Below are 27,966 nucleotides of genomic sequence, written 5' to 3'. Positions count from 1 at the left end.
ACAATAACATGTATGTCCTTTGATAGGTTGCTAAATATCTTAGTTGCAAGGAAAGATCCAGCTGGACTGTCTGGAGATGTTTTGATCAATGGAGCCCCTTTACCTAACAATTTTACATGTTTCGGGTTATGTGGTTCAGGTAAGAATTTGTGGACTTGCCTTTTATGTTTCATCTCTCTATATATAGACAGGCTCCTTAACTTATGGTTCATTGTGTGTCCAGTTGTTTATGTGACATGCTCACATTACCAGCTTTCATTCCATCAGCATTTGATAATCTTCCATCATGGAGTTAAATGGAAAGGCAGAGAGGACTTGGAATATGACCATGTAGGACAGTGGTACCAATTCTGGCTTCTGTATCATTTCCAAAGGGTCTATTGCTGTCCTTTTGACCCTTCTGGCACCTTTGTCCTTCTCCTCAAAGATGTGTTTGTCAAATCCTTGACCAAAGCAACCTGGATGTGTCTGGTTGTAGTCAGTATGATTACCTGTGCCCAAACTTGGTGTGCAGACAGGATGAAAATGACTCCCATGGGTTCTGCAGCTGTCTTTATGTGGGTCACTGCAATTGGTAGAATTGAAAGTTCACTGTTAGCTAGAACTTTATCTTAGGTGTGTCATCTGTATAGATTATGGATTAAGTTACATACACTGAGGTGATGGTCTTAGAAAAGCCTTAGCATGTCTCATTAAGATTCCATTTGCCTTTAGGATGATGTCGTGATGGGCACCCTGACAGTGAGAGAAAACTTACAGTTCTCAGCGGCTCTTCGTCTTCCAACATCCATGACAAATCATGGAAAGAATGAGAGGATCAACAAGATCATTGAAGATTTAGATCTGGAAAAAGAGGCAGATTCCAGGGTAATGTGAAAAAAACCTGATAGTATCATAACCATGAAAGAGGACATCCCTGTGTGGACAATGTGACCTTAATGAGAAGTTTCCTAAATGTGTTCAACAGTGTCTGCTTTCTGTAATGGTGAGAACAATTGCATTCTATGAAAGTGGAAATTAAGTGGGAAATAACCTTAAAGATTGTTGAATCCTGGGAATGGAGTGTGGTCTAGTGTGGGGAGTATTCCTCGCATGGCCTTTGCCACCCTCATTGTTCAAGTCATGGCTCACTGGATGTCCTTGAACGAACTCTTCTTCTTCCTGGTTCTCTTCCTGCTTCTAGCTGCTCTTTTCTTTCTCTTCCTCCTGGGACCTTTGTTCCATGACTTTTTTCAGGTATATTTCTGGAATTGATAAATGACAAGAATCCAAAGATTATTGCTTTGTATATTTAACTTCCTTATAATTTGACTTTCAAAATTGTATTTGGCCAAATGAGAATTTACTTTTATTTTGTGCAGTCACCAAGTTTTTTTGTAGCCTTTCTTTGTCAGTTTTTTGTCTCATTTGCCACCTCACTCTCTCCCTTCTTTCCATTCTTTTGCCAATACTTATTTCCAGACCTATAGTCCAAGCTCCTTTAGTTTGAGAGGCACAGTGGTGAACAAGAGTGACAAAGAGTGAGGCAATTAATGCCTTCTTACGGTTCAGGGAGAGAAATTGATTGGAATGAGTCAACTTAATTCAACAGTTGAACAATCAGTAGGCAGGGATTTCCGAGCAGACATTTGAAGTTGTGTGTGATAATGAGCTATTTAGAATGTAAGTAGTTCATCCCCCTGTGATCTCCCCTCCTTAGAAGCAATGAAAGATGGGGTTCTACTGGCTGATTCTTCCTTTTGTACTTGTGAATAGTTGTGCATGTGATATATATTTGCTATGGAAGAATAACCCTGGGATGCCACCATTTACCATTTATTTTTATTTTTTTGTTTAATGAGTAATTGGGTTGTCTTTGCTTTATCTCTGTTTATTGACTTGATTTTGAGTTTCTCGTGTGGTATTTTACCTATTCTTTAACATTAAGCACTCACTGCCCTAAGTTGCTTGCTTATATTTGCTGGGAAGATATGCAGAGGCAGTTGTTGGCTGCTTTATTCAAATAATCTAACTGAACAGAATAATTCAAACTTTCTTTTTTAACTTTGTATGATATTTCAAACATAGCTACAATGTAGAAAAGATAGTCTACTGTGATGTGATTGTTGAGTTATTAATAGAATAGTATAATTGCTAATTCTATTTCCTTCTCAGTTGTTAATATCTTTTTCCTTAGTTACTGTAGCCATTTCTTACTGAAGCATTTTATGGAAACATATATATATATATATATATATATATATATATATATAAAATTTCACCTCTGAATACTTATTATGTACATAGAGCAAATAAGAACATTGCCTCCCTTGGTACAATACCCATTATCAACTAACAAAATGAGTAATGTATTTATGTCATCATCTATATCAAGTCCATATTATTTCATATTTTCCAAATTGTGTCCAGTTATCTTTTATAGTTCATTGTCAACAGGACCCTTGATTCAATCCTGTATAGAGACTCTTTGGGAGCTCTGAATTTCATAATTGCTTTCAACTTTCTGCATTCCCCAAATCTTCCTTCTCTGCTCACACACGAATGACATTGACTCATTGAAATGAGTGAGCCTGTTGCCCTGTGGAATAACCCATCTTCTTTTTCCCTGAAAGCATATATCAGAAATTCTGCATTCAGTTAGGGCATAGACAATGTCAGTCTGGAAAACCTTATAGAAATTGAAAAGGTGCTAATGTGGTATGGTAGATAGTGAGCTTTTCCTGGCTCTAAGTGTACCCACTTCTGGTAAGTCCACTTGGGGAGTTTTGGTGGAAACAGTGTGGGAGGTTATTAGAAGCCTAACAAATCACTATAGATTTTTTCCATTTTCCTCTCCTGTCTTTCTGTCCTGTTTTAGATTATAATCTTACTATGTTGGGGTAATTACTCCTCATGTTGTAATGTACTCTCTTAAACCTAAATATGTGACTTAAGGACCATAGAGGATTGTTCAAAGCATGGGCCTCATCCAGTCTAGGCACTCACATCGCAGCTCTGCTCTGACCCTCAGTTTATTCATCTGATAAAAGAGAAACTTCTTTCTTCTCCCATATGTTCATCTATTTGTTGTTCATAATAATGAGGACAATGAGATAAAGTATTTCTGGCAGGACTGTGCCATTCTTGTTGAGAATGTCATAATCTGTATTTTAGGTATTATCTAGAGAAGAAAGAAAAAGGACCAGTATATCAATGGTATATCAATGGAGCTAATCACTGATCCTTCCATTTTGTTCCTAGAGAAGCCAACAACTGGTTTAGACTCAAGCACAGAAATGCTGTCCTTTTGCTCCTGAAAAGGTAAATGCTATGGGAACATTGTTCTTTCATTTATTTAATGTATGATTACTTCTATGTATTATATATTCTTGGTTCAGGGAATTCAGAAGTGATTAGCAGGATTTCTTTCTTCTTTGTTAGAGGGAAATTATCAGCAAACAAAAAGCATTATTAAGGCTGTTGAAACAAGAGTGTAGGGAAGGAAGATTTTGATGGGGTTGGGAAGCTGTTTTAAATAGCAGGAGGGTCAGGGAAGACCACAAGCATGTGACATGTGAACTGGGAGAGAGTGAGACCTGACATATTTGCAGAAAAGAGTTCTGGTTGGAAGGAGTAACCAGTGACCCTGAGGAAAAGCATTCCTGATGTGTGTGGAACAGCAAAAAGACCAGGGGAACAGAACTTACTGGCTAATGAGAGGGGGAATTAGGTGATTTACTGTAAAAACAAAGTATCACAGATTGGGGACTGAACAATAGAAATTAATTTTCTTACAGTTCTGGAGGTTGTAAGTTGATATCAAGATGTCTATAGGGTTGTTTCCTCTAAGGCTTTTCTAACTGACTTGAGGACCCTCTTCTCCCTCTATGTCTGTTTTAATCTCCTCTTATCTGGACACCAGTGAGATGAGGACCTTCAATGTTCTCATTCAATCTTATGACAAATTTGAAGACCCTTATCTCCAACTGTTTCCACATTCTGAGGTACTGGGGGTTAGGATTCAACATGAGAGTTTTGGGGAAGCCAGAATTCAGTCAATCACAGTTAGAAATGATGTGAGGTAAAGTTGGCCTAGCTCTCTTAGGCCAGTGTAAGATGTATGGCTTTTTCTTTCTGTTGCTAGGGATATGGGGGCATTTTTTGTCTTGTTAAAGATACAGTTAGGTTTTATTTACCATTCTAGAACTGGGCAACAATAAATGTTCAATGAACTGAGCAAAGGGGTTTGGCATGATAGGCAGAAAAGGGCAAAAGAAAGAAGAGAACATAAAGTAGATAGATTATTGGAAAGTTACTTTCCTTAGGGTTTAAACAAAGGGACTTCCTCATAATGCAATGCAGGTAAGCTAGAGCTCTTATGACTGGTTGCTGAGAATCTAATTTTAGAAAACTAGCCTGTTTCAGTTTAGTGTGATCACCTTGTACTTAGCACAAGAGACTCATGGAAGCATTTTGAGCCTATCAGCAGGGCAAAGGCTGTGGGGAAGGCTGTGGGGTTGGGATGGGGCGAGTGAAGGACTCTAGGAAGGAACTGTGGAGGCAGGATGGAGCCTGGACCAAGGCGCTCATGGTGCAGTGGTGAGAAGAGCACAGGTCCTGGATCTTTTTGAAGACAAAACAAACAGTCAGTTCAGGAAGTGGACCTGGGGAATGAGAATTGACAGAATGATGCCTGAGATTTGAGGCCTGATTAAGAGGAAGAATGAAGCAAAAAGAAATGGCATTTGCTTTTATCAAGAAGTGAGACTGTGAAGCTGGGCATGGTGACATATGTCTGTAATCCCAGCAACCTGGGAGGCTGAGGCAGGAGGAACATGAGTTCAAAGCCAGCCTCTGCAACTTGGTGAGGCCCTAAGTAACTCAGAGAGACCCTGTCTTTAAATAAAATATAAAAAAGGACTGGGAATGTGACTCAGTGGTTGGGTGCTGGTGGGTTCAATTCCCAGTACCAAAAAAAAAAAAAAAAAAAAAAAAAAAGTGAGACTGTGGGAGGAAAGTTTATAGGAAAGATTTCAAAAGTTAACTTTTAAACATCTTCTTTGAAATTATTAAAAAAATCAAAATGATGAGAAGGCTCCGAGAATATAACAAACGAAATCCACTCCCCTCACCTAGACTCTCTGCCTGTTACATTTTACTGCATTTTCTTCCCCTCCTTCTGTCTCTGCTCATCATTACATAGATTTTTTTTTCTTTACATTATTCTCCATCACTACTAAATACTCCCTAGTGTAAACTCTGAGAAATAAAAACACTGTACCACATCAACCTCGCAGTGAGGAACTCAGCAATGATAGCTGTACCATCACTGAGTCCTTCAACTCCAGGCAGATGTCACCAGGTCACCCTGCAGTGTCTGTTTTCTTTCTGCCTCAGAATTCTGAACAAACACATATTTTCTAGTTGTTTCACTTTATTTTTTCTACTCTGGAAGAGTTCCTTCATCTTTCTGTGCTGCTCATGTGGTTGAATCTAAGTCCAGTTCATGGGTGACCCTCAGCTGGTTCATCACAGTTCCATGGGCTGATTCAGGCATGAAACCATGCTGGGTTCTCAGTGTAACACAGCTGGGCTGCACTCACCACAGGTGGTGTACACCTCAATCATCCAATCATGTTGGTGTCTGCTGGACTTCTTTCCTGAGAAATTACTGTTTTCCCCCCTTTGGAATACATTAGTATATTATTGGGAAATAAAATTGGCTATTATGTTAAAATTTTGTTCCTCATCAAATCTCTCCCACCAGTTTTAGCATGCACCAATATCTCCTGCTCTTGTGGTAGTTGCCTAACATGTAATTGATGACAGTGAATCTAAGAAAAAGGTGTTTTTTTCTTCCCTATTCATTTCCCATACGATGCAATGAGTTGGAATCTCTATTACTCTGTTTTAATGATCTTGATTGGGTCTGTTGGAGCCCCTTCTATGTGGGTTTTTGTGTTCTTTTGACTTCTCCCTAATCATTCTTTCAGCATGCCTTTTCTTTGTGATCATTATGATGTTCCATGCTCATGTTGTACTATATCAGTCATTTGTGAAAGAGCCCTGGTTCCTTCTGACAGTTTGATATTTAGAAAACCAAGATCTGGTTGCTTAGTGTGCTCACTACTGTTGAAGTTGCATTGCTGCTAGTGGCACTGCTTTTAGTAGACAAACTTGGAAATATACATGTGTAAGTGTGTGTGTGTGTGTGTGTGTGTGTGTGTGTGGTGTACACATATAATATAAAAATGTGCTTCTGTATTTTATCTGTTCATATATTAATTATAACTATGTTTTATATGTGTATTCATGTGTCTCTGTGTGGTTTGTACGTGCTATGTACCCAGTCTACCACTGAGCTACATTACCAACACCTATATATGAATTTCTGATGGTCACAAATAAACATAATCTGTAAATATTGATATTCCTGTTAGCATTTAATGTTATACAGTAAAAATCCCATGACCTCACAATATTTCTAATTCCAATCTAACACTTCACTGTTATTTTAAATTTTGTCCTTTCCATCTTTCCATGTGACTTTAGACAGTGACAGTTATGGCCCATTATCTTGATATATTTTCCTATTTTCTTGGTCAAATAATTTAATTATTTAATGCAGTCATTCCCCCAATTGCTTTGTCTCCCACCCCTGGAACCCCCTCTGCCTCATAGGTTAAGCTGCCAGACACATTTTCTTCATGGCTCACCCTCTCTATCACTACCTTGCTTCCTCTGGTGCCCATAACCCCATGAGCAAGTTTCTATGGTAGAAGAGAAGAAACTGGAAAATGCAAGGTTGGCTAAGGGTTTAAACATCTTAATTTTTAAATGTAAACTGCACATATAAATGAAGATGCCAAGTTATGGTTCTGGCATTCAGGTACCATTTCAGAATAGAAATATCTATGATATCTCTATTATTTAGAAATGTGCTAATGATGTTTGTTAGCAAATGATGGATTGGTACAAAATACTATAACTGCTTTCTTCATGCTTTGGCCTATGTAGCACATCAGCATGCCCTGCCTCATGCAGAGAGCTCTAATTGGTCATTCTAAATGAGTACTGTGTATTCTCGTCATCAATGGTCTGGTTACAATGCAGATTCTGTTTCTGTAAGTCTGAGACGGAACTTAAGACTTTCCACAGGAGAATCAAAATGGGGATTCTGATAATGTTGCTACTGGTCCTGAGACCACATTTTGGGTAGCAGGACTGTCATGCAATTCCTTTTCCTGTTTCTAGTCCAGCTCCCTATTACCTTCTTCATACAACACCTAATCCTTCTCTCTCTCTCAAACACACACACACACACACACACACACATACACACAACTCCTGCTTTGTAACAATGAGCTTATTGTAGTTTCCCAAATTGGCATTTTTATTTCATGCTTTGTTTACCTTGTTCTTTGACAATGAGTTGTATTCCCTTCTTAGTTCACTCCTATTGGATATTTTACTAATGTGATCTTCAGAATGGGTTGTAAGTCTCCTATTTTGCTTAAATGGAAGCCTTACCTACTTCTAATTCACATTGTACTGAAATTATTTGTCTTCTGGCCTAATTCTCTTTGAGGCAGAACACCCTTTCATGCACTACTAGCATATACTAGGTGCTTCTCAAATGTGGATATTCAAGGGGTCTTCTCGTAATTCTTTTTGCAGTACTAAAGATTAAAACTTAGGGACCTCTACCACTGAGGTATATCTCCAGCTCTTCTTTTTTTTTTTTAAGACAGGGTCTCACTAAATTGCCCAGGCTTGCCTCAAACTTGCAAACCTCCTTCCTCACCCTCCTGAACACCTATGATTAAAAGTATGTACCACCATGCCTGGTTCCTAAAGTATTTTAAATATTGTTCTTAACAGCGATTTTGCCATTATTTCTTCTACCCATAAGCAATAACGCCTTTGAAAAGGTAGTTTAGCAATGCTTGTTCTGTGGAATTAAATGAGAGATGAAATTCCAATTTTTCTCCTTAGTATCTATGACCCTTTGATCATTTGCTTGAACCTTAAGCCTGGAATGTAAAAAGAAGAAAATTATTATATCAGAACAGCCTTATAACAATATTGTAAACATCAAAACATGGCTATTTCTAAAGCACTTAGCAAACACATAGTATGTACTTAGTAATGTTAATGGTTTTATCAGTAAAAGAATGAAAATAAAACCTAAAGAGAGAGAAGATTTAAATGATAAATGAGAATTCATCATATGACCCCTGTAAACATATTTGCTCAATAACTAGTTCTCAAACTTGAGTGTACTTACAGATTACCTGGGCTGCTTGTTAAAAATATGGAGTCCTGCCAGGTGCAGTGGACCATGCCTGTAATCTCAGCAGTTCAGGTGACTGAGAAGGGAGGATTACAAGTTCAAAACCAGCCTCAGCAACTTGACAAGGCCCTAAACAACTTAGCAAGACCCTATCTCTAAGTAAAAAATAAGAAATGGTCTCCCTGTACCAACTGCCAGAGTTCTTAATTCAGAGACTCGGAGGACTATCCAGGAATCTCCACAGTGGATTTTAGGGTGTTCATTCACAATCCTTTAAGAAGTCCTAGTGTTTTTAATAAAAATATTGAATTTAGTTTCCTCAGTAATCATGTAGATCATATAAAATGAGATAAGAAGATTGTAAAAGAAAATCAAGTTGAACTGGGAACAAATGGTCTAATGGTAAGAATAAAATGTTTTACCAAGAAGTGCAGGGTTCAGATGTTTAATGATTCATTGTTTTCCCTTTTAACTTAGGATTTCTCAGCAGGGATGAACAGTTATCTTCCCTATTCATCGACCTCAGTATTTCATCATCAAGCTGTTTGACAGCCTCACCATCTTGGCCCGAGGAAAATTAATATACCACGGTCCTGCACAGTAGGCTTTGGAGTACTTCTCATCAGCAGGTGTGCTTGACTATTTCATGCACTAGATCCTTTCATTAATAATAATAAGTGGGCAGAGGAGTCTGCAGGAGTGCTGTTTGATCTTTGCATAGAGGTACCTGGAATTCCACCACCCTAAAACATCTTTGGCCAGTTTGGTGCCAGAATTTTTCTTCCTTTGGCAGTGCTTGCTTGTTTATTCGGTCTCTTTCTTTTTCCTCTCCTATATGAGTATACATGCATATGTGCCTAAGTGTTTTTATTGGACCTATGTCTTCTGTTTCTCAGTTATGGTGACTGTTAGTCAGGTTTTCATTGTTGTGACAGATACCTGAGAAAAACAACTTAGAAAAAGATTTATTTTGGCTCAGTTTCAGAGATTTCTGTCCATGGTCAGCTGACTCCATTACTTTGGACCTGAGCTGAGGCAAGGAAGAATGTCATGTGGAAGAGTACAATAGAGAAAAGTTGCTCAGTTCATGGCAGCTAGGAAGCAGGAAAGGAGAAAAAGAAAGAGAAATAAGTGTGTGTGTGAAATAAGAGAGAGAGAAAGGGAAGGGAAGGGAAGGGAAGGGAAAGTCAAATTCTTCCATGGCATGGCATGCCCCCAGTGATCCATTTCCTCCTATTAGGTACCAGCTCCCAGTAGTTCCTTGTAATTATTAATGCATCAAATGGATTAACCCTTTTAGGAAGTTAGATCCTTCATGATCCAATTGTTTCTTAAAAGCCCTGCCTCTGGACATTTCTCCACTAAGGACCAAGCCTTATACACATGAATCTCTGTGGGACATTTCATATGCCATCCATAACATTCCACCCCGGTCCCAAAAAGCTCATGCCTATATCATAATGCAAAATGCATTCAGGCCCAAGAATCCCCAGAGCCTTAACAGTTCCACCATGTCTCAAAAGTCCAAGTTCAATGTTTCCTCTAAGACTCTAGACAAAACCTTAGCTGTGTACTCCTATAAAAATAAAAACAAGTTCCATGCTTCCAACATACAATGACACAGAGTAAACTGTCCCATTCCAAAAGGGAGGAATAGGGAAAGAGAAAGAAGAGATTGTACCAAAGCAGGGAAACATTAAATCCTATAGCTCCATGTTTGGCTTCTGAGACAATGGTAGCAAGACCTGGGTTTCTAGAGCTGGGGAAGCCCCTGCACTTCTGTCCTTGCTGGTTGTATCCCATATGGTTCCTTCTTGGGCTGGTCTTTTTCCTTTCTGCAGCATTCCTTGGGAGATATTCCACATTCCAGACATCTCCTAATTCCTGGAATTCCACGGCATCTTTGTCTTCATTCTCAAAGCTTCACACTTTGCCCTCTCAGTTGTCACCTTCAGGAATTCCAACCCTGAAACACACTATCTGATTCTTCGGCCTTCATTTGAAATCTCTGTGGAAGTCTGAGAGACTTCCCTAACTCCAGCATCCTGCATTCTTGCAAAACCAGCATCATGTGGATGATGTCAACTCTACAGCCAGCCAGAGATGTAGCTTAGACCTCTTGAATCATGGCTGCAGCAATCCTGAATGCGTGTGTAGCTAATCAGAGAGTTTTATTCATCTTTGTTACTACTGTGATTAAAAGACCCAACCAGCACACTTGTAGAGGAGGAAGTTTATTTGGAGGTTCATGGTTTCAGAGATCTCAGTCCATAAATAGCAACCTCTATGCCTTGGGGCTCAAGGTGAGGCAGAACATCACAGCAGAAGAGTGTGGCAGAGGGAAGCAGCTCACATGATGATCAGAAAGCAGGGAGAGGCGTCCACGTGCCAGATACAAGTATATATGCCAAAGCCATGCCTGCAATTCCCACCTCTTCCAGCCACCCCCTACCACTTCAGATACCCCTCAATTAATTCCAATCAGGGGCTTGATCAATGATTAAGACTCTCACAGCCCAATCATTTCTCCTCTGAACCTTCTTGCCTTATGTCTTGCCTTATGTGAGCTTCTGGGCTACACCTCACATCCAAATCCTAACAGTAATACTAGGGAAACAACTTCTTAGGGATCCCTGTGCTAGTAGGATGCCCCAGACTCTTCTTAAAATATTTCAACAAATTTTCATTTTTACGCATTTGAGCCTGCTATGTGGGTTGACCAATATTGTCTCTATGAGAAGTACTTGGTTTGCTTTTCATCATGCTAAATTCTGGCCAAACTGCAAAATTTTCAAAATCTTTCTACTCTGATATTTGTTCCTGATTTTCATTATAAAAGATAGCTAACTGTACCTAAATGCTGTACTGCCTGAAATTTCCTCTACCAGATTAATTAGTACATTACTTTTAAATCCAACTTCATATAAATTCTGAGGACATGGAAAAGTGTAGGCATGTTCTTTGACAGAATGTAATACAAATGGCCTCCAGGCCAGTTCCTGAAAGAGCCCTCATTTCCATCTGAAACTTCATGAATGTAATCTTTACTGTCTGCCTTCTTATGGGCATTCTGGTCTTCTAACCTCCCACCATAATTGTTCATTAAGTTCTATTTACAACTTCTTAAGGCTTCTCCAGCCCCCATCACCAAACCTTTCCAGACTTCTCCTGCAAATCTTTTCCAAAGGCTTCTTCACCACATGGGTAGGCACAGTCACAGCAACAACCCCTCGTCTTGGTACAAATTTTCTGATAGCTTTTCATCACTGTGATAAATACATGAGAAAAACAACTTAGACAAGGAAAGATTTATTTTGGCTAATGATTTCAGAGGTTTCAGTTCAACATCAGTTGGCTCCATTACTTTGGGTCTGCGATAAGGCAGAACATCTTGGCAGAAGGGCATGCATGGCACAGGAAAGGTACTTAGCTCATAGCGTCCAGAAAGCAGAAAGTGGGGGGGGCAGGGAAACATAAAAACTTTAAGGAGATGCTCCCAGTGGCCTACTGCCTACAACTAGGTCCCATTTCCCACTAGTTTATTCATATTTTTGGTTCATCATTCATATTTTCAGTTCACTAATGAGGTTACAGTCCTCATGATCCTATCATTTTCTAAAAGTTCCACCTCTCAACATTGCTACACTAGGGACCAACTACTAAACATATGAATCTGGGGGAGGGAATACTTCACATACAAATCACAACAGTGATCTGCTCCTGAAAGTGCATAATTTAACTGGTTGTACTCACTTCTAATTATTCTGTCATTTGAACATTTGGAAAGTTCCAGTTTTATTTTCTTCTTGATCATATAACCAACTGTGGTTTTTACCTGGCATGTGATCATGCTCTGCCTTCATGAGGACTCATGAAGATGCTACTAACTTTCTAGTAACATTATGTTTAAAATTTAGGACTTGAATGGGTGTGAATGATAATCAATAGAATGTGTGGTTCTAAATTCATCTTTAATGAACCAATGTTTCTGGACTACCTGGTTCTGTTTCATATTGAACTATGTGCTATTTAAAATGGCCCTACTTCATTTTAGAGACATTTGGACATGATTACAGATGTTTCTCCAGGGTGTCAAATGCAGTAGTAAATATTCACTAGCTCTTTTTCTTGATTTGTTTTTTGTTTAATCTCTGCCATTCAAACATAACCCAGCATGTATGAATCGGGAGAGTCCAGGGCAGATGAATTTGGGAGTCAGATCTCAGATCATGTTCAGATGATGGTGCCACAAGAAGCTGAGGTGCATGTTTAATTGTACTGTGCTGGTCATATTCTCTCAAGAAGGCTGCCCCAGGTACTTCTCTGTTTGGAATATGGCAGCAGTATGATAACCATTTGAACCTCCAAGTTCAGTAGGCAGAGAAGCAGTCATTGCCGACACAATACAGTTTCAGCATTTGCTAAGTGAACTCAAAGAACACACTGCACCTAGTCCTTTAATACTTTTTTCCTGGACCTAGTTTTAGAAGAAGTACTGGTAAGCACCAGAGCACAATGATAACTGTTAGAATTTCATGATTTATGATACACACACACACACACACATTTACATATTTAACTGGCAGATAGAATAATGTTGAAAGTTTGCATGAATGAATAGGATGGAAGAAAGTATAAATTAGTGAAGTGAGAAGAGAGCAAGAAGAGGAGGGAGAAGTTGTAAGATTCTGTCTTCCCTAGCCTCACCTCCATCACCCCTGGAAGTGAGTCCTCTTTACATTCCAAGACCATCAGGCTGAGTTCTTGGGGTGTCTTCTTTTGTAGGTTATCACTGTGAGTCCCACAATAACCCTGCTGACTTCTTCTTGGACACCATTTATGTAATCTCCTCTGCTGTTGCATTAAACAGAGAGGAAGAAGACTATGAAGGTATGTGAGTCTCTTAGATTCACAGATATTTACCTAATTAGTTTGACCAATGCTTAGCAATGTGGTGGCTCATTAAAACTTAGTTTTGTGATTTCATGTGAATGCCAAGTTCTGATTCCAGTCAACAGATAGACTTTATTGTCAATGAGTGCTGTGAGTGTTTTATATTCAATTTATGAATGAGCATTTATATGATACTGTTAGTTGTAAGGGGAATTTCCATTAAAAATAAATATGCTCATTATTTATAGTATTTTTAAAATAAGAAACTTGGTAGTTTTTTATTTTCACCTAGTAAAAAGCTAGGACAAGGTTTTATACTAAGAATTATAACTCTTTATGGTAAGGAGTCTATTTCAAGAATTAAGATCAAAATTGTTAGGAAAACGTTGAGTGAGTTTTCTGTATCTATGATTATGACAGAAGTCTGACCAATTAACTGTGTTTACTAATGTGTACAGAAATAACAACACCAGTAATTTTTCTATACTCAAGCTTTAGAATAGAATTGTTATCTCATAAATTAGTCACAGAAAATTGGGTTAAGTCAGCTCTTGTCTGTTACTAATGTTTCCCTTCTTTATTCACTTATATGTTAAAGTCAGCCAGACCAAAGAGCTTTCTAAAAGAGAAAAGCCAGTCATAGAAACATTAGCTGAGTTTTATGCCGACTCCTCCTTGTACGGAGACACAAAAGCCGGATTACAACAACTCTCAGGTGGTCAGAAGAAGAGGAGCTCAGCCTTCAAGGAGACAACCTGTGTCACCTCCTTCTGCCATCAACTCCGATGGATTTCCTGGCGTTCATTCAAACACCTGAAGCCAATCACTGAACCTCTATAGCTAGGGTAATCTGAAAGAGTCTTTTCATTTTGCTGTGAGATACTCATATTGGAGCAGTTTCGTTCTGATACAGTCTACATCAGAATTATGTATATATATATATATATATATATTTTATTTCTCATGGTAAGAATTTTCACTTGAAACTTCTTGAAGTATAAAAGTTTTTCCTGATATGATAGTGCACACTGGTAATTCCAGCTACTCAGGAGGCTGAGGCAGGAGGATCACAAGTTCATGACAAACCTGGCCAACTTAGCAAGACCCTATCTCAAAACAAAATAAGAAGTGCTGGGGATGTAGCTCAGTGGTAGAGCATTTGCCTGGCATATGTGAGGTCCTCGGTGTAATCCCCATCATGGGGGATGAGCAAGCAGAAACTGTGCATGTTCACTGGCAGAAAAGTTAAGAACTCAGTTGAAGTCAACCCTCTTAGCCACTAGGGCTTTAATTTGTTCCCAGATCAACTTTGCCAGGTGCCTGCATTGCTTTGCTACATTGTGTGACATTCATAGGTCCAGATCCTCAAGTAGGTCCTGAACTAGGAATACCTGGTGGACACTCAGAGGAATGTTGTTCCTCAGTTCAACAAAACACAGGGAGGTCAACGTTCAATTTAATTTAGAAAGCAGACTGGTAGTATGCACTGTATTCTAATTCTCTCAGAGACTTTAGCCAAGCCATGTAAAGTGTTTATCTCAGCAGAGAGATCTGATTATGAAGCCATATAGCTAATCAAAAATGGTTTACAAACATTTTTTACCTCCAGTTGAAACTCTTTCATTTTCATTTTCCTTTTTAAAAAGATTATTAAGGCAATCATAAGTGGACTGGTTACAAGTGCTGTTATTCTTGAGCTAAGAAATAAATCCAGAATAGGTAAGTAAACATGAATCTTGTCTTGGAAAATCCTGTTACTTTTTTCAAGCTTGGAAAAATCCATTAAGTATTTTTTGAATACAGGTATAGGTTATATATCACATTTATTGGGGGTTGGATGTGTTCATGCACTGAAAAATGAATGGAAGAATTAATTTTCTTTTTCATATATATTTGTGCATATGTAATATTGAATTGTACACAATATAAATTTTACCCCTTTAACCCTTTTTTTGATGGACATGTAGGTTGTTTCCATAATTTATTTATTTTGATTAATTGTGCACAAAAGTGGTACAACTTGTTCTGGTTGTACACAAAGTAGAGTTGCACCATTTGTGTAATCATTCATGTACATAGGGTAATGATGTTTGTCTCATTCTGTTATACAGTTTTGATATATAGTTACAGCTCAGTGGCATCAATTACATGCACATTGTGCAACTATTGCTGGTATCCAACCCCAGAATTTTTTTTTTTCATTTTCCCACTCAGAATCTCCATACCCTCAACAGGGAGAGACCTCATGGGGTCATTCTTCCATTCTGTTTTAACCAGAATAGTTATTTGGTTTTTTTAAAGAAAAGTACATTTAATGTTATTCACAGAAAGAATTCTCTGGGTACAAAACTGAGTAGAATTGAACTAACTATGGTGCTTTTGTTTCTGTTCTGTCCTGGCAGGACCTGGACACTCTGTCTGCTGATTGTTTTTCAGTGTTTTCCTAACATGTCAGCTAGAGAGACCTTTGCACTTGAGAAGAAGCTCTTTATTTGAGTAGGTCTCTATTCCAGGAAGGAGCATTAGTGTCTGTTAACCAAACTGATGACATCCATAATTGGGCCAAGGATCTGATTGGGAGAATATCAGTATTTTTCTTTTCTTTTATATCTTGATTTATTTAACTGACAAATGCAAATCAATGTACTTACCATGTACAATATGAGTTTTTGAAGTATGTGTAGGGATGACCAGTATTAATTTCAAAAATGCACTCTTGAGCAGGGAAGAAAGTCAAGTGTATGGGTCTTGATGTCAAAGGAAAAGGGAGTTTCAGGGTTGGGTGTGGTGAACACATGTAAAGTGCTGCAGAATAAACAAGAAACAACAGGCCAAAATTATCTTTTTGTTTTTAGCAAATAACAGGTCAAGATGATGCTAGCAAGAAAATTTGAGGAGCTTGGTAGTGTTGCAGTGGTGGGTTAATCAGCTACTGAGAGGTAATAGGTAAAGCCAACAAAGAATTGACCAAGTACAGCCCTTAGGGGATTGAAGAGTAGAAAGAATTAGAGGGGATCTTTTTAGAAAAGAAAAGGTTCTGTTTTTCTCTTGAGTTTTTCAAATGTGAAGGAGATTTGCCCATACTTACATGCCAAGGACAAGAATCATCAGAGAGGGAAGGAATGAAGATACTGGTTAAAAAGTTTGGAAATAGAGAAAAGACATGTTGAGAAGAGGAAAGATGGGGATTTGGTATCTGAAAAGGTGTATTGTTTTTTATTTTTCTTCTTTTAACATGAAAGCAGCAAAAGTAAAAAGAGTTTTGGAAACTTCACCTGCATTTGGAGACCTTGGAGAATAAAAAGTCATATTTCACAATCACAAGTGGGAAGAAGGAAAGTCTGTGTTACACTGAGATTAACCTGGAGTGCTGCTCTGCAGGCAGTCAACCTCAGAGGAGAAGCAGAGTTTCTTAGGACAGTGAGGAGATGCAGACTCTATGTCCCTGGAGGGGTGATATGGGCCAGAGTGGGTGGCAACAAGAAGGGTGCTGTCATGAGAGAGGGTCACAGTAAGATCCTCGTGTGCTGATGCCCAGGGAGGCTGCACCTGAGGTGGAGAAGGGCCTGGGGAGTCAGCCTGGAACCTGTGGGTAGCTGCAGGGTCAGACCTGGTGGCAGCAGGAGTCTGCACAGCATCATCTCATCTGACTATGCCTTCTTGGACTAATCTGGATGTGTGATTTGTGTCTTTGTTCTCCAGACATGAGTACATCAGTGGAAACTACAGAGTGTCATCTTACTTTTTTGGAAAATTGTTATCTGATTTACTACCTAGGAGTTTGTTAAAAATTATTTCATTTATTGTACAGTATACTTCATGATAGGTAAGTAACAAGACAAAGGATGTCTTTAATCTTGCAAATGAAGTGAAACCAATTTCTCTTTGTATGCATATTTTTGGTTTCCAAAACTAAAGATGAGGTCATAAGCTAGGAGAGCAAATATTCATTGCACACTTTCTAAAATGACTGCTCAGTATAGACATTGTTGTCAAAACTGTTCCACACAAATTCTTTTATTTTTATTTATTTACTTGTATGTGTGTGCAGTACTGGGGATTGAATCCAGAGCCACTCACGTGCTATATGAGTGGTCTACCACTGAGCTACATCTCTACCCATTTTTACATTTCTGTTTTGAGACACACTTTGCTAAATTGCTCAGACTTGCCCTGAACTTGGGTTCTCCTTTCTCAGCCAACCCAGTACCTGGGATTACTGGCATCACACTGGGTTCAAGTGAACTTTCAAAATTATGAATACATTTTACTGAGATGGTGTGAGTCATACAAGAACATGGGAAAAATTCCTTCATATTTTAGGCTATGCTGGAGGGACTAGGGTATTTATTGTCTTTCAATTTTCCTCTACATCTCTGTACATACATCTCTGTGTAAAGGTAAAGTATAAATAGACAAATGATAGATATTAGAGATATAAAGAGAGAGATTAAAACATACACACACACACACACACACACACACACGCACTCTCCTCTTCCTCTTCCCTATTTGAAGAAACATGGTGACTTTTGGGTTTTGGGTTTAGTGATTTAATGAGAACAAGTGTTTAATGGCCACAGACAGATTCATTTATACATTATGTTCAGGCTTCACCCCAGGCTTTATGTGTCCATTTGTTTCTCTCTTTCTCTCTCTCATGCACACACATGCACACATCACAGAAATATCTATCTTTGACAGTACCCTATAGGGTAAAAACCACTGAGAAAGTGTAAACTTTCCAGTTTAGAAATAACTGTTGTTTCATTAAAGAATCAATTATATAATCTTCCTCTCCCCCAAGGTCCTGATTGGTGCTCTTGCAGCATTTCCAATATTATAAGCCTGTCTGATGGGGAGTATTAGCTCATTAGTGTTCATAAGGTTGTTTATGAAACTTCACTTGGCCCCATTCTGACTCAGAGTAATGTGATTTGTCTAGGGGAATTCAGGTTATAGAATCTTTCTCTCTCTTCCCCCATATATTTAAAACCATGGTGAGATCATAGAATCCTGATTCCAGTTTTTTTTTCTTTTTATTTTTTGGGCTAATGCAGTTACAGCAAACATTAAGTAATGTGGAGATGACTGGGTACAGGGATATGCTGTTGATGAGTTTCCTTTAACAGGAGAAGGCAGTATAATTTGGCTAGATGTGTTGCCTGTGTCCATCTCAGCATTCCGATTTCGTCATAATTACACATAGGGAAACACAGGTGGTATATGGGAAAGTGCTTTGGTAGAAAGTGTGATAAATCTGTATGATAACGTTATATAGTAATGAACAATGAAATTGGTATCCCAGGATATTTGGATATTGGATGACAAGTTTTCATCTTGATTTTTTTTTTCAGAGTATTATACTGTCATTTGCACAAAAAAGCCTCAAATACATAGGGACCTAGGCAGGTAGAGTGACCCTTTCTTTCCTTTCAAAGGATTAAAACCAGGGGTGAAGGCTTTCTTCATAATGATGCTTACCATTTTGATGGTGGCTTATTCAACCAGTTCCCTGATACTTGCTATTGGAGCCTGTGGCGAGCCGCCTCGCCGCCATGATAAGATGGCGCTGGTTTCCTGAAGTGCTTTCTAGGTAAATAAGCCCATATTTGGTTGAGCCAACTGTTGCAAATGGGAGCACCTATGAACATAGGCCAAGTGGCAGGAGTAGATTGGCTATTGCAAGAGTATAAAAGTGTATGAATTCGGCTCAAGAGATAGAAGAAGAAAAACCATGGTTTTATAATAATAAGGTCCTGATTAAACTGCTGAAGGAAGATTCCTGTGTCGTGCTTTCTTGCGGGCGAGGGACACGGCAAGTGGTGCCGAAACCCGGGAATCAGAACTTTCAGTGGTCAGGGGGTGCACCGGTAAGTACCACAGGTAAGTGGGGTCCACACATAGTGGGACGCTCCTCTGTAGATAAAGAGAGAGCGGGGACTAGCAAAAGGCAGTCCGGAGACAGAGCCAAGCGAAATGCGACTCAGAGTGGACTAGCGAAAGGCAGTCCGGAGACAGAGCTAAGCAAAACGCGGCTCGGGGTGGACTAAGCGGAAAGCAGTCCACCTTAAAAGTATTAAAGTGAAAGTAGCACGCAAAAGGCGGCTACACCCTGGACTAAGCGAAAAGCGGTCCACATTAAAAGTATTAAAGTGAAAGTGGCACTCGAAAGGGGGCAAATTAATCATGGGTTCTGAGGTGTCTAGAGTTCGCATGGAAGGACTATTAAAGGCTTTATTAAAGGCTAATGGAGCACCTTTAAAGGTTTCCTCAGCTAGGAAGTTTTTAAAAACTGTAGAAGACAAAGCCCCTTGGTTTTTAGATAAGGGCTTGTTGGATCAAGAGAAACTATCACAAGAGACAGAAAAAGGCCCCCCTCCTGATCCCTTCCACGCAGCTCCATGGCCACCTAGGGAGGGAACACCCGTGTCCTTGAAGCAGTCCTCCCCCTAGGCAGAGAGCTCAGCAGCTCCATTCCTCAAAAGTAGTAAGAAATAATGTTTTGTGATTTTCTGCATTCAAACCTAACCTGATTTCTCAACCAGGAAGAAAAAGGGTTAAAAAGTCCTGGGTGATCCTCCCTCCCCCTTGCCTGGCCTTGCTGAAGCCTGCATTGGAATGTAGGCTGCAGCGGTCTCAGCGGGAAAGGGAGGTAACCTAAAGATAAGAAAAAAAAAAGAAAAAAAAAAAAAAAGGTGTCCGTTTTAAACTTCTGGGCTGCTACACAGAACTAACTCATTTTCCAGGATTCTTGTTTTGTTTTGTTTTTCTCTAATGCTGTATTTTTGAGCTCATAATTTTGATCCTGCATACCTAGGTTAATGATTTTTTTTTCTTTTTGATCAGTTCTATTTTTTATTCAACTAAAGTTTTTAAATATCTGTTACATTGCAATGGAGATTCACCTATAAAGTTACAAGGCATTTAATTTTGTGTTATGTGTATGTTGTGCTGTCTAATGTCATGTTTTGTCTGTATCAAAACTGAGCGCTCCTAAAATTAAAATTTAAAAATGGATCCAAATACTTTTATTCACGTGATTTAAAAAGGTTCAATTTAAATTGAGTAAACTAATAAAAGTGAAATGTCTTTAAAAATAACTTGCAAGTCTCTAGGTGGTCAAACTAATGGAATGTTGATGTTAAACAATGTCTAATATCAATTGTTTCTAGGACTTTTCTTCAACAGCAAAGAGACAGCAAATACTGTTCAGGACACTTGTCTAATATCTTGGTTTTTACAGAATAAGTGAATTAGAGTTAACATGTATGGGATTACTCAAATGTGTTTGTTGGTGACATCTGATTAATTTGCAAAGTTAAAATGCTAATTGTTAAATAACATCAAGTACTTTTAACTCCTTAAATTCCATGGAGTAACATACTTAAACATTATTGGTGGTTTCATAGGTTGGTAAATCAAAAAGTGTTTAAAATCACTTTGTGTCATTACTAAAAACAAGGTTATTAAGAATTATGTCCTAACAGGTAAAACCCCAACCCAGAGGGTGAGCATTTCATCTGCTCCCTTACCACTTCCCCCTGCTCCCCCTCCAGTTCTGCAAAGCTCCAAGGAGATCTTAGATTTGGATTTAGAGCTACCATCTCCCTCTCACTGTGTTTCAGTTAGAGTACCATAAACAACAAAGTATTTTTAACTTGTTAAAGTGGAGTGATTTGTCTAAATTCAGAAATTTCATAAGAGTTGTTTCAGAATGTGAACAAAAAGGGGTCAACAGATAGGAAAGAGAGAATAAAAGGTTCTGGGTTTGGAAATATATTTAATAAAAAGGAAAAGAAAATGTTTCTGGGTAAGAAAGTGCCTGTGTGATGGAATACATGAGGGTCTAAGTAAGTGCTAAGAAAGTCTGTGTGTAAGTAAAGGACAAGTTTCAACAAGTCTGTGTGTAACTAAGTTGGTTGTATGTATGTGAGACAGTTAAAGCTATTAAAGGTTTTTCCTAAGGTGAAATACTAATGTTCTGATATAAGCCAAAGTTTAATCTATATGGTAAAATGACATGGTAAAATAACAAGGATTTCTTAGAAACACTAATTTACTCTTAACTTTGTGTCTATTAAGTTTTATTCTTTAAAACAATTAGTCTTAAAAATTGGGGTTTATACAATTATGGTTAAACAACTGTTAAGAGTATTGTACTATGTTACAGAGTCTAAATTTTTCTTTAAAAACTAAATTTAGTAAGATTAAAGTGTCAAGGTAATTGTGAAATGGTCACTCCTTGTATATTAAATGTATTCATATTTTCCAAGTATACAAGTTTTAAAGCAGGGTATTTATCAAGCTGCTATTCTCCAAACTTCTCTCTCAATGTTGGAATGCTTCTAGGTTCTCATGAGCAGTCTTAATGCCTATTCCTACCTTCCTACCAGTCCCAGTCTCTGTTACAGATACAGAACTACCAGTACTATTATCAAGAAACAAAAGAGATTTTGGCATCACAACAGCTGTGATCACTGCCATTGCAGCCTCCGCAGCAGCAGCCACAACCGCAGCAGCCGCGTTGACAACTACAATACAGACAACAACTACAGTTAATCATTTGGCAGAAAACACTGCCACTGCCTTACAGACTCAAGAGACCTTAAATCAACATTTAAGAACAGGCATCCTCCTCGTAAATCAAAGAGTGGACTTATTACAAGAACAAGTGGACTTGTTACAAGAACTTATGGGTCTGGGATGTGTTCTTTCTTTAAGAGCAGTTTGTGTTGCCCCTATCACTTTTTATAATGATAGCCATGCAGCTATGTTGTCTAGAAATCTTTCTCACTATCTTACTTGTACTTGGTCATATGGGTTTGACAATTTAACCCCTCAACTAAGAGCTGAAATTATGAGAGTCAATACCACCAGGGTAAATGTGGCACCTGTATCTGAAATGGTCAAATGGTTCTTTACTGCTCTAGGTTTTGTAAAACAATGGGCAGGCCTTGGCTCCCTAGGACTAATATTTTAGGTGTTTTATATCTCATTTGCTTAATTTATCAATTACGAGCACCCAACAGAGAGATCGAATCATCCTTCAACAAGTCATGACAGCCTTAGAGGCCGGCAGTTCCCCTCAAGTATGGCTGAGTATGCTGGACCGGTAGTCAAAGACGGGTAATGTAGGAGGTGGCCGTATACCAACCTAAGACAGAAGCTGTAGCATGATCTACAGTCTTTGATGACAGGTAAGGATACGGGCTGACCCCTTAACCTAAGACAGGCACGGTCCCAAGCCACTTATAAGGCCCGGAGAAGGCGCCACTCTGGGACTGACGTTCACTATCTGCCACTTTTACACAGTAGGATAGGGCCTCTACCTTCACCTGTGTTCATAAAATAAAGAAGGGGGAGCTGTGGCGAGCCGCCTCGCCGCCATGATAAAATGGCGCTGGTTTCCTGAAGTGCTTTCTAGGTAAACAAGCCCATATTTGGTTGAGCCAACTGTTGCAAATGGGAGCACCTATGAACATAGGCCAAGTGGCAGGAGTAGATTGGCTATTGCAAGAGTATAAAAGTGTATGAATTCGGCTCAAGAGATAGAAGAAGAAAAACCATGGTTTTATAATAATAAGGTCCTGATTAAACTGCTGAAGGAAGATTCCTGTGTCGTGCTTTCTTGCGGGCGAGGGACACGGCAGGAGCCCATAAGATTTGGCTCATGGCAACAATTCTGGGCCTGTATTTTCTGTTTACAATGGTGAGTGTGAACTGCAATACTCTGAGGGAACTTTTGCCCATGTTTCTTCTCACTCCTTCACCTGCCTATAAAACCTGCTTTGGGGGATTCTGTGCACAGAATTCAGATACCTTCAGGAGGTCATGATCTGAGATACAATTTATATTAGAGAATGTACCACTTTCCTCCTGGCCCTTATCTAGTCTTTTTTTGCTGGTATTCTTAATGTAAACTATGTTAACTTAGCTAACATGTTCTACTAAAAAGCTTTTAAAATGAACTTCTTGATGATATTATAAAACTTTGACATATTGGAAATTCAAACACCAGAATAATAATGATTGGGCACTTCCTTCATAAAAATAAGTATCTATCTGCCTTTCATGCTGGTGTTAGAGAACTGCCAGCTGGTTAACAGCAGATGTGGTTTGGTTGGATTCACTACTCTCCAAAGTCAAAGTGAAGTTCCTTGAGGAGTTAATGGTGTGCCACATGGGAGTCTAACGTACATGCCTCTTGCATTTTGAAAAGGAATGTTTACAAAATATTGGAAAATCCAAAGCTCACAGTACAAGGTCACCCCCTTTATGGGTTCCTAATGATTTTTATATCAATATTTTTCTGCTTATTTTTGTGTTTTAATGGTTACTTAGTTTAAATCTTATATGTCTCAAATTTTGCACTCACAATGATAAATCAGCAGATAACTAGTTAGCAACCTTGCCCCCTGTCCCCATAACATGAACTAAAGAGGAGTGGTTATCCTATTAATATAGCCTTTCTGGTACAGTAGGAGGAGATGTCTTTCAGTGATACATAATTAGTATAAGCTCTTGCCAGAGTTTAATTTTTCCATTTATAAATTTGGCAACTACCAATGTATATCATTGAGAAAGGGATGTCTTGCTTATAGTTCCTACACTGTCATACACCAAATAAAATATTCTTCAATAAATAAGGATGATTTGTTTGATGCTCTGATTAATTAGAACCTTAAAAACCAGTCACAAAATCACATTTTACTCAGAGATGCTGACTTATGTGCTGAGCACTCGGTTAGGTCCAGTCTTAGCTTTGCAGACACACCACGGCATTGCCATCATCCTGCATATCCCAGCGCACCTCACACCAGTCAGGACCAGTGTTATGTGAACCTCACAGACGTCTCCTGCGTGTCTCCAGCAGTCCTTCCTGGCATCTCCTTTGCCACACTGCCTTCTGGTAGCTTTACATGCTGTGACTGACCATGTTTTCTGCTGTACTTCACCACATCATGTTGTTTATCAGTTCTAGGGTTTGGGTTATCTAGAGCCTCCTGTCCAAGCTCCAGATGATTCCAAAAGGCAGGAATATACAGTGTCAACCCTTGTTAATAACAAATTGTATGTTGTATGAGAGTGGAGAGGGGAATGGGGTGCTCAGGATTGTTCCTAGACAATCAGGATCTTTATTGGGGACTTATCATGGTAGTATAATTTGAATAGTCAGTAAAATCAGCTCTTTATGTCCATGGGATGCACATTCAAAGATCCAACCAATTGCAGATCAAAACTACACAAAACAAAAATTGCGTCTGCATTGCATATGTGTGTTTATTTCCTTATCATTTTGTCCAATTCAGTATGAACTATTTGTATAGCATTTATGTTACATTAGGCATCAAGAAATATGGAAATGATTTAAAAAACACAGAATGTGTTTATTTAAAGCATAAAGAATATATGTAGGTTACATGCAATTTAAAAATAAGGGACTTGAGCATCTGCAGATTTTTGGTATCTGTGGACTGGGTGTCCTGGAAACAATACCCTGGGATGCCAAAGAATGACTGTGCTTTTAATCTTCCATTATGTACAGTTACAGAGAAATTTGAGAACTTAGTCTTGATATTTAAAAATCTTCCAAATAATTGGAATGTATAATATAGATTATATTGTCCTGATTCTTCCAAATAAATGAACATATAATATAGACTACAGGTATATTGTCCTTCCTTTAATACATAAGCAGTCTTAGCTATGCAGAGGTATAGACATACAAAGGATGAAGCTTACTGTCTAGAATAAGTTGAAGAAATTCTAAGAAAGAGTTAGCCCTACCAGAAGTGTTTAGAAAGTTCTAGAGTTCTTGGAGGGAGACTTATGTAGAATTTCTCATCAAATTACTGAACTTTTTCTGATTCATGGTTTTTGCTTTTTTTAAGATTTTGTGAATTTGTCACTGGTTTTTGGAACCATTTCACCTTGGCTTTCATGGCTTCAGTACTTAAGCATCCCTCACTATGGTTATTTGGTAAGTTGTTCTCATCTGTCATAGGGAGTGTGTTCCCAAGCCAGGTACAACAAAAATAAAGCCTACCCATATTTCCTTGGCCATGAACTGTGAAGGTCTCCCATCCAGGAGTCACCTTTCAAGACTGAGAACCTCCTGTTAGCCTCTGTTAGCACAAGGTTCAGGAGCCAAATGGGATTTTCCCCAGTCACCCCATTGTTTGAGGAAGGTGAAGGTTGTGGAGAAATTAGAGAAAGTAGAAAAGGAAAAAAGACCATAAGACTCTCACAGGTGTATTACCTTTAGCAAACCCGTCAACTCCTAAATGACATGTTTGTGTCTTAATATAGTATAACCAAATTTTAAAATCCCATAATTAAAACTGGTTTTGAAGAAAATATAATTATCATAAATCAACATTACCTTTGATCACCAGTATTATTTTAATTGTAGTGTTTATGGGACTATAAAATGGAAAAGAAGGAGGAATGAGTTCTTCGCCAATGGGAAGTAACATCCCAAGCTTAGACCTTTTGATTTCCAGGGAAAACAAGTTATTTTGGTGTGAAAAAGACTATGAAGGTGAGGGTTTGGTATGTTTAGATAACAAATGGAAATTAAACTTGACATAATTGGGATAATTTCTTGGAAGCTTTTGAAATTCAGGACGGTTTCCCTTGTCCTATTCCCCTTGTGTTATAGGCTTTGCAGTATAATGAATTTTGGGGACAAAACTTCTGCCCAGGACTCAACACAACAAGCAGTGGCTGTTCCACCTGTGTGATGTAGGTTTGTGTTCAATGTCCCATTGGGTCTGATTACTACTATGATGTGGTTGAGAAAGGCCCCCAGGCTTAGAGCTGATATGAGTCCTTTCAGGACTAATGAAACTTTCTGATCCTAAGTTTTATTACTTGTAATATGAGTCCTTCCACACTAGCATATGTGAGCACCCATACAATTCCTGTATTGAACACTAAAATTGTGTTTCACTTTAATGTGGAAAAATATTGTTTTGAACCTTTTAAATGATTGTTTTGATGATTTAGTTGTGAGTTCAAGCTCTTATTTTTTCAGGACTGTTGAGTTTGAAATGAATGGCTTTGACAATTTAGTGAAGCATTATAATCCCTGATCACCTGGATTCTGTGCTACCAGTGAGCCCAGCCCTTGGACAGTAGTAAGAGCTGGAAGGGCAGCAGTAGCATAAAGGGGGTTGATATTGCTCTACTCATACCTTCAGTAAATCAAAACCTGCATAGTCGTGTGTGTGTGTGTGTGTGCACGTGTGTGTAAACTGTCTCAGTATATTTCCTATCACAGGCTGTATCTTCTAGAGAAAGAAATACTTATTTCAGTTAGTTGAAAAGGAAATCTATTTTTGCATAGTGTCATTAAAACAAAAGTGCATATTTCAATCAATTTAGAAGATCTCATTTTCAATTTTTAATACTCCATTCCTTTTTTATGATTGCATTCTTTCATTTTAATACATAAATTAACAAGAGAAAAGAGAATGTGGTTTGTTAAATCTCTCCTAGATTTTTCAAATGTATAGAACTAAGTCTTAGTAAGAACACAAATTTCATTTTGAATTATTGACAGGAAAAACCTCTAAAACCTTTATGAAGGTTTTTCCTTATCCTGCCCACTCTTTTTGGTGTGAGTTGGGTGCTGCATCTTTGTGACACAAAGTGCGTGCCAGTCTATTAGGCAATATGAAGTGGACAGGAAATATTGGGCCAGATAAGGAGGAACCACCACAGGCTTCATGCTCACAGAAAGCTCAGCTTCTCAAGAGGAAGAAGAAACTCCTGTAATAGCAAAGAGTGGCCAGGGATGCTATTATTGAAATGGCTAACTTCCAAGAAACACACAAGAATGGCAGCAGGTAAAAATTATGGCAGCACCAGATGTTTTTAGTACCAGCCGCTTTTCTAACCTGTGGCAGGAATCTCCATCCTGCTCTGCTCCAGCTGCTACCTAAGGTTTGAGTCAGATTCCTGGGCCTGCTGATATCTTTTTGTAGCTCAGCGTCTGTAATGTCCATTACAGTCTTGGTGCAAGAGGTGACAGAACCGACTGACTGGAAGCCATCCTTTCCTCCAATCCTAGTTTTAGAATTCTTGCCTGTGTTTTTTGGATGACTATTGTGTGGGTGAGCAGAACCCAGGGAGCTCTGATGCTCTCAGTAAGGGCCATAGGTGTCATCAGTTTTAAATTTGAGCTTTTACCCATCAGGAGTGGTGAAAAGTTCCTTGATCAATACTTCCTTTGGAGGGTGACATTTTAAATTTGAAATGGGATGAATCTCAGGAGACTAGAACTTGGTTCATTGTGTGACTGTAAACATGGGCAACTTCATTCATCTTTATTCTCCTCCCCTTTCAAATGTGTGTAATATTTATACCCCTTTGGATTATTTTAAAAATTCACTAACTTATTAGGTGCAAGGTGCTTAGCATAGTATCTAGCAAAATTTTAAGCACTCAGTGACAGTCAGCTATTATATATGAAGTGGTAATTTTACATCATTTGATTACCCTTTGACTTCTAAGAAAGGAATTAGTGAATATATTGATTAAACTTTGAAAAATGCTACAAATGCAGTAAACATTTTTGTGTTGAATTTTAAATGTATTGGCGAAGAATTCTTGACAATCCAGGGCATCGATCTATCACCTTGGAGCTTGTGGAAGAATCACCTGGCTTTGACTTGTATGATAATTATCTTTCTCACAATCATCTACCTAAAATTGTTACTTCTTAAAAAATATTCTTAAATTCCCCTTTAACTTACCATGAATTGCCCTAAAATTAAAAAGCAGCACCTTAATTT

The 27,966-nt window shown here is 38.5% G+C and overlaps 1 pseudogene; it reads left to right on the top strand.

Annotated features, from left to right (window-relative positions):
• The first annotated feature begins 12 nt into the window (after positions 1–12).
• On the top strand, positions 13–27,910 carry LOC124994224 (broad substrate specificity ATP-binding cassette transporter ABCG2-like; annotated as a pseudogene).
• The last annotated feature ends 56 nt before the right edge of the window (positions 27,911–27,966 follow it).

This window comes from Sciurus carolinensis, chromosome 10 (assembly GCF_902686445.1).
Source record: "Sciurus carolinensis chromosome 10, mSciCar1.2, whole genome shotgun sequence".
NCBI lineage: Eukaryota > Metazoa > Chordata > Mammalia > Rodentia > Sciuridae > Sciurus > Sciurus carolinensis.
This window is presented reverse-complemented; position numbering and strand designations above follow the sequence as displayed.